The sequence below is a fragment of the Onthophagus taurus genome, chromosome 5, assembly GCF_036711975.1.
Source record: "Onthophagus taurus isolate NC chromosome 5, IU_Otau_3.0, whole genome shotgun sequence".
Lineage (NCBI taxonomy): Eukaryota > Metazoa > Arthropoda > Insecta > Coleoptera > Scarabaeidae > Onthophagus > Onthophagus taurus.
In genome coordinates, this window is record NC_091970.1 from 6,785,736 (window position 1) to 6,798,958 (window position 13,223).

Consider the following 13,223-nt stretch of genomic DNA (forward strand, 5'->3'; position numbering starts at 1 on the left):
AAGAACTGAAAGTGATTTTTTAAAACGGTTTGTTGTATTAAAAAGAGGATACTTTAATTAATAATTGGTGATATTTCTACAAGAATCCTTCAAGAAATTAATTTTATAGCGAATTTTGAAAATTATCAATAAAAGTTGCAACATCGAAAATTTTACGAAAACTTTAAATATTATTTTCTCAAAAACTAAATGTTGTGGGTTGGTTCATTGGAAAGGGGACACTTTTATTAACATTTTGGGAAATTTTCATACTCATATTCCAAGAACTGGATTTTATACGAATTTTTAAAACTTAATCGGCGAAAATTGCAAATTTCGAAAGAATTATCGATCATTTCAAAAATGTATTTCTCAAGAACTGAAAGTGATTTTTCAAAACGGCTTTTTGCATTAAAAAGAGGATACTTTAATTAATAATTGGTGATATTTCTACAAGAATCCTTCAAGAAATTATTTTTATAGCGAATTTTGAAAATTATCAATAAAAATTGCAACATCGAAAATTTTACGAAAACTTTAAATATTATTTTCTCAAAAACTAAATGTTGTGGGTTGGTTCATTGGAAAGAGGACACTTTTATTAACACTTTGGGAAATTTTCATACTCATATTCCAAGAACTGGATTTTATACGAATTTTTAAAACTTAATCGGCGAAAATTGCAAATTTCGAAAAAATTGTCGATCATTTCAAAAATTTATTTCTCAAGAACTGAAAGTGATTTTTCAAAACGGCTTTTTGCATTAAAAAGAGGATACTTTAATTAATAATTGATGATATGTCCATAAGAATCGTTCAAGAAATTAATTTTATAGCGAATTTTGAAAATTATCGATGAAAATTGCAATATCGAAAATTTTACGAAAATTTCAAATATTTTTTTCTCAAAAACTAAAAATTTTTTTTCAAAACAGGTTGGTTCATTGGAAAGAGGACACTCTTATTAACACTTTGGGAAATTTTGATACTCATATTCCCAGAAATGGATTTTATACGAATTTTTAAAACTTAATCGGCGAAAATTGCAAAATTTGAAAAAATTGTGGATCATTTCAAAAATGTATTTCTCAAGAACTGCAAGTGCTTCTTCAAAACGGCTTTTTGCATTAAAAAGAGGATACTTTAATTAATAATTGGTGATATTTCCACAAGAATCCTTCAAGAAATTAATTTTATAGCGAATTTTGAAAATTATCAATGAAACTTTAAATATTATTACTTACTTGATACTTGATACCTTTCAGGACTGTTTTGGCTTGCGTACAGTGCATTCTCCATCATCTATCAACCTCATTACTGATAACCTCTAACATAGTCACTGACTTTCCTCAATATTTTCTTCATTATTTATTAAGGTATATAAATATCATCTCAAAATCATCATTGATTTTTTCTCTCTGATAAATTTCAATGTTTCCTCTTCCTTCTGTCGATGTTTTTGACCTTCCTAAATATTTTCTTCGCTATTTATCAACATTGGTCGAGTAATCATCATCTGATATAATATCGGGTAATATCACGAAACGTTTTGGAATTCCTAGAATGTTTATTTTTGATTTTTTAATATCTTGAAATGATCACGAAGGGTGGATGTTGTTTCATGTTAGATAACAAAGAATTGGCATCAAGGGTTGGTTGTGGATGAAACGATGCCCACTGAGTAGATGTAAGAGTTAGCCAAGAAGATGCGGGACACCAAAAGTGTTATCAATAAGACGTTAAGCTATGTATATCGGTGTTAAGACATGGCGATAAATTACAGCTAATTAAAATGTTTTAGATTTATTTCACAACTTCCTTAATGATTCTTATTACACCATAAAAACATGTAAGTAACCATTTAAGTAGTCGTGATATTCTAGAATGTATAAATCATTGTGTTGTAATCAACGGCATCTTGTAACGACACAAAATAAATTTACAACCAACTAATTAACGGTTTAAATTTGACTTTGGAGAAATTCTATAAGCGTATGTTAATTTATACGAAAAGAGCACGTCGATTTTGGAGCAACCCTCGGTTAATCGGACGAATTCCTTATTTACAACCGACAAACGTGACCGCTAATCGACGAGCGAACCCAATAAACCATGGCATTTCTTCGTCTTGAGAGCTCCATAATTGGGCTACGCGCGGGGTCCAAATATTTACACGGCACGTTGTTTATGGTTAAGGTTATCTCGTTAACCAAATTGGGAACGCCCTGAGATACAATTTGGGTGGTTTCTTATTCAGTAATGTTACGCGACGTGGTTTATAACATAAAAAAAAATGATAATATACGATGTAGGGATTAATTTGAAAATGAAATCGGAAAGGAAGGGATTTCCTTATTTTATAATCATTAATATTAGTCATAAAAAATTTTTGAAGATTGTTTTTCGAATCAGGTAGTGTTAAATAATTCATGTAGTACGCAGTGAGTCAAAGACCTACAATTATTATTAATAATCGTTTTAACATTTTCAAACACAATGCCAAATGATGTCACCTTCACAATCTGTGAATGGAATTCCCCAATTGATCCATTTAAATGATTCAAGGTGATATCAAAATGGATCGAAAAACTCGGCTACCATAAAAAATAGTCTTAAAATTGAATGTTTATTTACCACAAGGATTTTTTTAAATATTTACTAAAAGTGACAATGTTTTAATTATCGGAGATTTAGAGATTAAAACAAATTCTTCACGTAAATATTTACCGGGTTGGATAAGAGCAAAACAAAAAAAAATCAAACAAAAGCTGTTTTTTTCGAGAATCTAAAAAGTCATCGTAGGACGACGTCGAAAAAAACGAAAAAAAAAATAATACGAGTAGCTCACAGTGTTTAGTGGTTAAACGGGCCGTAAAAACGTCGCCTTCCCTTACTTTACGATATTAGAGACGTCTGAATGCGTTTGGCGAATTGGAGAAAACCGTCACCTTTCGTGGGCGCGATTTGTTATTTCGTATTGTTCGCGAAAATGTTTATTGCTTTATTATGATGTGTTTAGCGAACGTCGGGGCGTAAATTCGGATATCTATTGTGATTGAAATCGAAATATTTTCGCCCGGTCGCATAAATATCGAAATGGGACGTTTTTATTTTTGGGATTATAACGTTTACGATCGGCGAGGAATCGACAACGTTTCTTTCATTCAATATTTTTTTTACGTCGCAACTTTATTTACTGTTTAACATTTTATAACTCAATTTATTTAACGAAAAAGTAATAAAAAAATATTTCGAGGTTTATAAAATCTTATTTATCATAACAGAAGTTTCATCACTTTGAATAACAATATGTCTAAGATACACCAGTATTTCTTAAACTTCCAATACAAATCCTTGATCTCACCCTTACAGCCATAAACCATCCAATGTCCGTTGTTTATAGTCTCTCCTGCATTTAAGGTCGAAACCTATCCAATTACTCAACCCAACCTAATCTAACCAGAGTCGTCCCCTCAACAAATAACTAATCCACCTCTCGAACTGGAACTAGAGTTGAAAACACCATCAAAAACAAAGTTCTAAAACTTAGGCTTCAAGAAAGAGCAATGAGGACAACACATTTTAAGGTCCTATTCTATATTTCTTGCTCCCAACACTTTAAATAACAATATGCCTAAGATATGCTTTGATAGCACCCCAGTATTCCTTGAGCTCACCCTTATAGCAATAAACCATCCAAAAAATCACCTAGATACGCCGCATCTTCTTTGATGTTTATAATCTCTCCTGCATTTAAGATCGAAGCTTATCCAATTACTCAACCCAATCTAATCTAACCAGAGTCATCCCCTCAACAAATAACTAATCCACCTCTCGAACTAGAACTAGAGTTGAAAACACCATCAAAAACAAAGTTCTAAAACTTAAGCTTCAAGAAAGAGCAATGAGGACAACCAATAAAAATATATTTCGAGATTTACAAAATCTTATTTATCATAACAGAAGATTCAGCACTTTGAAGAACAATATGGCTAAGATATGCCTTGATAACACCAGTATTCAATTTTTCTCATCTTGTCTGCCAGCATTCCAGCAATTTTTTTCCTTATAAATCTTCTCTTTCCCAGGTGCTACATACAGAAACGCAGATGATTTTTTTAAATTTTTATGTTTTTTAAACACAACCACAATTAACAGATTTTCTTCCATATCATTTTTCGGAAAACTTTTTATATCACACCCCATTATTTCTAAAGCACATCTATATCTAGAATCTTTTAGCATTAATTTAAGATATAAGTATATCATTTCCAAACTCTTCCAAATACGGTTCAGATTAATTTTAAAAATTCTCACCTTTTTCTAACATAACCCATATTTATAGATGTTCTTATATGTCGTTTTTCTGAAAACTTTTTATATCATACCCCATTATTTCTATAGCACATCAAAAACTAGAATCTTTTAGCATTAATTTGAGGTATATATCATTTCCTAATTCCTCCAAATATGGTTCAGGTAAATTTTTGAAATTTTCACATTTTTGAAACAGCCCAAATTAACAGGTTTTCTTCTCCATCTTTTTTCTGAAAACTTTTTATACCATACCCCATTATTTCTATAGCACATCAAAAACTAGAATCTTTTAGCATTAATTTAAGATATAGATCACTTCCTAACTCCTACAAATACGATTCAGGTGAAGTTTTGAAATGTTCACTTTTTCTAACATAACCTAAATTGACAGATTTTCTTCTACATCTTTTTTCTGAAAAGTTTTTATATCATACTCCATTATTTCTATAGCACATCAAAAACTAGAATCTTTTAGCATTAATTTGGGGTATATATCATTTCCTAATTCCTTCAAATATGGTCCAGGTGAATTTTTGAAATTTTCACTTTTATGAAACAGCCCAAATTATCAGGTTTTCTTCTCCATCTTTTTTCTGAAAACTTTTTATATCATACCCCATTATTTCTATAGCACATCAAAAACTAGAATTTTTTAGCATTAATTTAAGATATGTATCACTTCTTAACTCCTCCAAATACAGTTCAGGTCAATTTTTTAAATTTTCACTTTTTCTATCATAACCTAAATTAACAGATTTCCTTCTACATCTTTTCTCCAAAAACTTTTTATATCATACACCATTATTTCTATACCACATCTAAAACTGGAATCTTTTAACATTAATTTAAGATATATATCATTATCTAACTCCTCAACATAGGGTTCAGGTGAATTTTTTAAATTTTCACTTTTTTCTAACAACCCATATTTATAGATATCCATATACGCCTTTTTTTCTTAAAACTTTTTATATCATACCCCATTATTTCTATACCACATCTAAAACTAGAATTTTTTAGCATTAATTTAAGATATATATCACGTCTTAACTCCTCCAAATATGGTTCAGGTGAATTTTTTAAAGTTTCACCTTTTTCTTACATAACCTAAATTGACAGATTTTCTTGTGCATCTTTTTTCTGAAAACTTTTTATATCATACCCCTTTGTTTTTATACCACATCAAAAACTAGAATCTTTTAGCATTAATATAAGATATATATCATTTCCTAATTCCTCCAAATATGGTCAATGTGAATTTTTTAAATTTTACCTTTTTTTAAATAGCCCAAATTAACAGGTTTTCTTCTACATCTTTTTTCTGTAAACTTTTTATATTATACCCTAATATTTCTATAGCATATCGAAAACTAGAATCTTTTAGCATTAATTTAAGATATATATCATTCCCTAATTCTTCAAGATACGGTTTAGACTATTTTTTTAAATTTTCACTTTTTTGATATAACCAAACTATAGGGATTTCCTTGTATGTTATTTCTTTGCAAAACTTTCTTTATACAACCTCTTTGTTTCTATATCACATCTAAAAATAGAGTCTTTTAGCTTTAATTTAAGAAATAAATCATTTCCTAAGTGTTTAAAATACGGTCGAGGTGATTCTTTACACAACCTCATTATTTCATTAATTTAAGATGTATATTATTTTCTTATATATATTTTTTCAGAAAACATTTTATATCAAACCCCAATATTCTTATTATACCACATATCATTTCCTAACTTCTCAAAGTACAGTCTAGGTGAATTTTTTAAGTTTACACTTTTTTTCAGGACACTTTTATAAAGCATTTTTACTAAATCTCTATACGAAGATTGCTTCGTAACAAGTTAATTTGAGATAGAAAGAGCTTTTTTATGCAAAACATTATTCCGTGTTAAATCAGCAAAGAATACATTTACATGAAAAATTAAAATTAATCGAATTTTGGCTCACCTTTCGTTTCTTCAATTTCAAATTAGCAAGTATAATCAACGTTGTCATTTAATGGCCCTTAAACCGATTAGTTTCGGTAATAAATCTGTTCGGACTTCGACGAAGCTAATTTTATTACCAAACCGATTAATACCTCAATTCGATTTTTCTTTATCTAATAAAAAATGTGTTTTTATTTGATTTGCTTTACATTTTAAAGGTGGTAAATTTGAGTGGCAAAGAGAATATTATAAGTTTGGGTTAGAGTCTCCCCAAGCAAGCAGCACATCGAAAGTGGCTATTAAACTGGCAGCGAGAGGAGGTTATTTTAAATAGGAGACGCGTGTGTGTGCGTACACAGTCGGTTAAGTGTGTATGAGAGTGTGTGGACGTGTGTTAAATCGGCGGGCGTCGCGACGCCTTCGCCGTTTTTTTGAACGACGACCTTTGCCGTCCGCGCCATCGAGATCGCGAGAGGAATACCAACATTTTCCCAACAATACCGGTAACAAATCTCGTGAATACCGAGGTGTTTATTATTGTGTGTCGATTACGTCATCAACTTGCACTTCCGGGATACGGTTTAATATAGGTGAGTGGCATAATTAGAACAATGGGCGCGTTGCAATTGGAGCGAATCGTTCACGATTACCTAAGAATTCTCATTTGGCAGGAGTCGGATTCCTTTAAGGATTTCCACCTTTTTTCTTTTAATGAAATAGAGTTCATTCAAGTTATACACCTTGTTTATCTTAAGAACGTCATTTTATACTCAACTTAGTTTCAAATTGAAATCGGCATTAATCATCAATTCCTTTTCCATCCAAATCCAGTTAAGCGCTTTAATCCCAGCCACAAAAAAAATTCGAATTAACATTGAATGAGTGTATTTATGCAGTTTGAATTGGGTCATTAAAAAAGTTTAAACAAATAAATTAAGTGTGAGTTTGAAAAGGATCTTCTTGGACGTATTCTCTAAACAAAACAAAGGTTAATTAGACGCATGGATGCTATCTAATAAAGAGGTTCGAATTGAGATTGACAGGCGTAGTTTGTTTCTTAGAGGAGATCATTTATCTTTCTCGAGATTGATTTGTAAAATAAAATTAATAAATTACTTAGCTCTAGTTTATCTTCTATTTTATCCTCAATTTAAGTTAAATATTCATCAAACCGTTTCGCGAAATAAATTTTGTAGGTCATCCGGCAATTAGTTGCATTAAAACCGTATCGGTATCGATTAGAACCAATTAATTAACGCCTTCGGTGCATCCAAGCATTTCCCTTAAGCTAATTTATCTGAATAATTGAATTAGTTTCAAAAATGTTTGTTTCGAATTTCAAGAAATAACAAATTAGTTAACACAAGATACTTTTTCGCTACAGGATATTGCTTTTCGTTGTAGTGCATTTCTCCCCTAAACGTTGACAGATCCTTTGGGGTTTCACCCCCGGCGAGCATTTATCGAAGTGTCAAGTAAATAAATCTGTTGTTTGTCTTGATATGTTGGGGTCGTAAAGAGTATTGACTGGCAGGTTGGATGTGGGAGTTCTCGTGTGTCAAATTTTGACCGAAAAGAGGGTGAAAAGATGAACACCCACATGGCGCAAAAGTAATCAATATCTTAGTCATTAAAAAAAATGATAAATTACAAATTTGAAAGTTGCAATTAATAATTTGTGTGAGTTCCAATATCTAAAGCGATGAGGTTAAGAAAATGTTGAAAGAGGTCAAGGACAATATAGAGAGAAAACCAGAATCTTTTAACATTAATTTAAGATATATATCATTTCCTAATTCCTCAATACAAGGTTAAGGTGATTTTTTAAATTTTCAATTAAAAATCAAGGAATACTAAAAAAAGTACATAAAATAACAAGAAGTAATAAAAAATACTAAAGGAAATAAAGGTGATTACCTTTTAGCATTAATTTAAGATATATATCACTTCTTAACTCCTCCAAATACGGTTCAAGTGAATTTTTGCAATTTCCACTTTTTTTAAACACAACTCAAATTAACAGGTTTTCTTCTCCATCTTCTTTCTGAAAACTTTTTATATCATACCCCATTATTTCTATACCACATCAAAAACTAGAATCTTTTAGCATTAATTTAAGATATAGATCACTTCCTAACTCCTCCATATACGGATTATGTGAATTTTTGAAATTGACACTTTTTCTAACTAACCTAAATTGACAGATTTTCTACTAGATCTTTTTTCTGAAAACTTTTTATATCATACCCCTTTATTTCTATACCACATCTAAAACTAGAATCTTTTAGCATTAATTTAAGATATATATCATTTCCTAATTCCTTCAAATGTGGTTAAGGTGAATTTTTAAAATTTCCACTTTTTCGAAACAGCCCAAATTAACAGGTTTTCTTCTCCATCTTTTTTCTGAAAACTTTTTATATCATACCCCATTATTTCTATAGCACATCAAAAACTAGAATCTTTTAGCATTAATTTAAGATATAGATCACTTCCTAACTCCTCCATATACGCATTATGTGAATTTTTGAAATTTTCACTTTTTCTAACTAACCTAAATTGACAGATTTTCTACTACATCCTTTTTCTGAAAACTTTTTATATCATACCCCTTTACTTCTATACCACATCTAAAACTAGAATCTTTTAGCATTAATTTGAGGTATATATCATTTCCTAATTCCTCCAAATATGGTTCAGGTGAATTTTTGAAATTTTCACTTTTTTGAAACAGCCCAAATTAACAGGTTTTCTTCTCCATCTTTTATCTGAAAACTTTTTATATCATACCCCATTATTTCTATACCACATCTAAAACTAGAATTTTTTAGCATTAATTTAAGATATATATCATTTCTTAATTCCTCCAAATATGGTTCAGGTGAATTTTTGAAATTTTCACTTTTTTGAAACAGCCCAAATTAACAGGTTTTCTTCTCCATCTTTTATCTGAAAACTTTTTATATCATACCCCATTATTTCTATACCATATCTAAAACTAGAATCTTTTAACATTAATTTAAGATATATATCATTATCTAACTCCTCAACATAGGGTTCAGGTAAATTTTTTAAATTTTCACTTTTTTCTAACAACCCATATTTATAGATATCCATATACGTCTTTTTTTCTTAAAACTTTTTATATCATACCCCATTATTTCTATAGCATATCAAAAACTAGAATCTTTTAGCATTAATTTGAGGTATATATCATTTCCTAATTCCTCCAAATATGGTTTAGGTGAATTTTTGAAATTTTCACTTTTTCTAACTAACCTAAATTGATAGATTTTCTACTACATCTTTTTTCTGAAAACTTTTTATATCATACCCCTTTATTTCTATACCACATCTAAAACTAGAATCTTTTAACATTAATTTAAGATATATATCATTTCTTAATTCCTCCAAATATGGTTCAGGTGAATTTTTGAAATTTTCACTTTTTTAAAACAGCCCAAATTAACAGGTTTTCTTCTCCATCTTTTTTCTGAAAACTTTTTATATCATACCCCATTATTTCTATACCACATCTAAAACTAGAATCTTTTAACATTAATTTAAGATATATATCATTATCTAACTCCTCAACATAGGGTTCAGGTGAATTTTTTAAATTTTCACTTTTTTCTAACAACCCATTTTTATAGATATCCATATACGTCTTTTTTTCTTAAAACTTTTTATATCATACCCCATTATTTCTATAGCACATCAAAAACTAGAATCTTTTAGCATTAATTTGAGATATATATCATTTCCTAATTCCTCCAAATATGGTTCAGGTGAATTTTTGAAATTTTCACTTTTTTGAAACAGCCCAAATTAACAGGTTTTCTTTTCCATCTTTTTTCTGAAAACTTTTTATATCATACCCCATTATTTCTATAGCACATCAAAAACTAGAATCTTTTAGCATTATTTAAGATATAGATCACTTCCTAACTCCTCCATATACGGATTATGTGAATTTTTGAAATTTTCACTTTTTCTAACTAACCTAAATTGACAAATTTTCTACTACATCTTTTTTCTGAAAACTTTTTATATCACACCCCTTTATTTCTATACCACATCTAAAACTAGAATCTTTTAACATTAATTTAAGATATATATCATTATCTAACTCCTGAACATAGGGTTCAGGTGAATTTTTTAAATTTTCACTTTTTTCTAACAACCCATATTTATAGATATCCATATACGTCTTTTTTTCTTAAAACTTTTTATATCATACCCCATTATTTCTATAGCACATCAAAAACTAGAATCTTTTAGCATTAATTTGAGGTATATATCATTTCCTAATTCCTCCAAATATGGTTCAGGTGAATTTTTGAAATTTTCACTTTTTTGAAACAGCCCAAATTAACAGGTTTTCTTCTCCATCTTTTTTCTGAAAACTTTTTATATCATACCCCATTATTTCTATAGCACACCAAAAACTTGAATCTTTTAGCATTAATTTAAGATATAGATCACTTCCTAACTCTTGCATATACGGTTTATGTGAATTTTTGAAATTTTCACTTTTTCTAACTAACCTAAATTGATAGATTTTCTTCTACATATTTTTTCTGAAAACTTTTTATGTCATACCCCATTATTTCTATACCACATCTAAAACTAGAATCCTTTAGCATTAATTTAAGATATATATCATTTCCTAATTCCTCCAAACGTGGTTCAGGTGAATTTTTAAAATTTCCACTCTTTTAAACACAACCCAAATTAACAGATTTTCTTCTACATATTTTTTCTGAAAACTTTTTATATCATACCCCATTATTTCTATACCACATCTAAAACTAGAATCTTTTAACATTAATTTAAGATATATATCATTATCTAACTCCTCAACATAGGGTTCAGGTGAATTTTTTAAATTTTCACTTTTTTCTAACAACCCATATTTATAGATATCCATATACGTCTTTTTTTCTTAAAACTTTTTATATCATACCCCATTATTTCTATAGCACATCAAAAACTAGAATCTTTTAGCATTAATTTGAGGTATATATCATTTCCTAATTCCTCCAAATATGGTCCAGGTGAATTTTTGAAATTTTCACTTTTTTGAAACAGCCCAAATTATCAGGTTTTCTTCTCCATCTTTTTTCTGAAAACTTTTTATATCATACCCCATTATTTCTATAGCACATCAAAAAATAGAATCTTTTAGCATTAATTTAAGATATGTATCACTTCTTAACTCCTCCAAATACAGTGCAGGTGAATTTTTTAAATTTTCACTTTTTCTATCATAACCTAAATTAACAGATTTCCTTCTACATCTTTTCTCTAAAAACTTTTTATATCATACACCATTATTTCTATACCACATCTAAAACTAGAATCTTTTAGCATTAATTTAAGATATATATCATTTCCTAATTCCTCCAAATATATGGTTCAGGTGAATTTTTAAGTTTAAAACCTAAATTAACAGATTTTCTTCTACATCTTTTTTCGGAAAACTTTTTATATCATACCTCATTATTTCTATAGCTCACCTAAAACTAGAATCTTTTAGCATTAGTTTAAGGTATATATGATTTCTTAACTTCTCAAAATGCGACCTAGGCGAGTTGTTACAATGATGGTTATAGCACAACTCATTCTAGATTTATGAAAAAAGTCAGTGAAAAGGTGGGCACCCACTTGGCACAATAGTAATCAACATCTTAGTCATAAAAAAAATTTTAAAACATAAACCAACAAATTAAAACCGAAAGTAGCAATTAATAACTAAGAACTGAAAGGAACTAATGAGTTTCTAAGCCTTTCCTCTTTTTGTGTAAGCTCCAACATCAAAGGTCATAATTCTAATGGATATATTCATAACCATATAAAGTAATTATTGAATTGAACACGAATCAACTTAACTCAATCCGCTTCTTTATATCAGAATAAATTAGAAAAGAAGTAAAGAAGAAAAACCAGTTTTAAAGTAACGCTCGGGGTCCATTCCAAAACTATTTCAAACAAGACCAAAAAAAATAAGGAAATCCTTGACCCAAATAATGAAATTACTTAAAAAACGTTTTGTAACTTACGCAATTTCGAACGGATTTCGACAAACAAAAAAAGGAAACCGCCAGAAAAATCCAACGCAAATCGAAGAACCGTGTCTAAGTCGGATTATCTTAGTAATTGGTTTCGACACGGGAAAGTGAGGAGCGAAGTTCTTAGACGCACGTGCGTAACGTAAAGGTGCTAATTAACACCTTCGAATCGACGAGAGATTTCGAATCCGATAACGCTATTCAACTAAAAAGATTTTTATTTTTTTTTTGGTTGGTTGAGGTCAAACGGGTCGTCGAAAAGAACCCGAATCGAATCTTCTGGAATGGAATCAACGTCCGCAAAATATCCATTTAGACCAATTTCATCCAATCGTCCATCAATTGGCAGACATTAATTCATTGGGCGTTAAATGAAAATTAAATATTTTACACTTTCTCAAGTGTTGTCCAAAATTTTTCCCGTTATGACTAAACTAAATTACTAAGCGGGGTAATCCGTTATACGTTATCGACTAATTTACCCTCTTAATTATTTAAAAGGTGTTTTTTGGGGACCGGTTTAGAAACGCCCAAATACGCGTCTTTCGTTGCTTTGGAGTCTTGGACGACTTCATTATTCTTTTCCAGATGGGCGATCTATAAAGTACACATTAAAAAAAAGGTGAACGTCTTTTTTCAAAGTGCCGGGACGGACAAAAGGTCCAATATCTAAGGGAACATAAATCACCTCGCGAAGCCATTAAGGTGCCGGGATAATAATACGGGAGAAATATTAATTGGACTAATAACATGGCCATCGGGAGGCTCGAGGAGACCCCAATTAGTCGAGTGCAAGGATTATGCAAATGACCCGACCAATTTGGTTTTAAATTAGGTGCCCCAACAATTTCGAGATTATGGTCAGAAGTTTTGATACGTTCATCAAAAAGTTTAACACAATTTGCATACATCAATCAA

General features: G+C 29.9%; 1 protein-coding gene and 1 long non-coding RNA gene across 2 annotated transcripts in view; one reads left to right on the forward strand and one right to left on the reverse strand.

The window, feature by feature from the left end:
• Positions 1-3,888: 3,888 nt before the first annotated feature.
• Positions 3,889-6,103, reverse strand: LOC139429742 (uncharacterized). The gene is made up of 2 exons (XR_011640311.1): positions 5,166-6,103; positions 3,889-5,120 (listed from the first exon to the last, which is right to left on the reverse strand). It is a non-coding gene; the product is annotated as an uncharacterized lncRNA (long non-coding RNA).
• Positions 6,104-6,570: 467 nt separating this feature from the next.
• Positions 6,571-13,223, forward strand: part of LOC111417165 (fibroblast growth factor branchless) — a 60,073-nt gene continuing 53,420 nt past the window's right edge. Inside the window, exon 1 of the mRNA XM_023049368.2 lies at positions 6,571-6,824. The gene's annotated coding sequence lies outside the window, so the exon portion shown is untranslated. The remainder of the gene's footprint in view (positions 6,825-13,223) is intronic.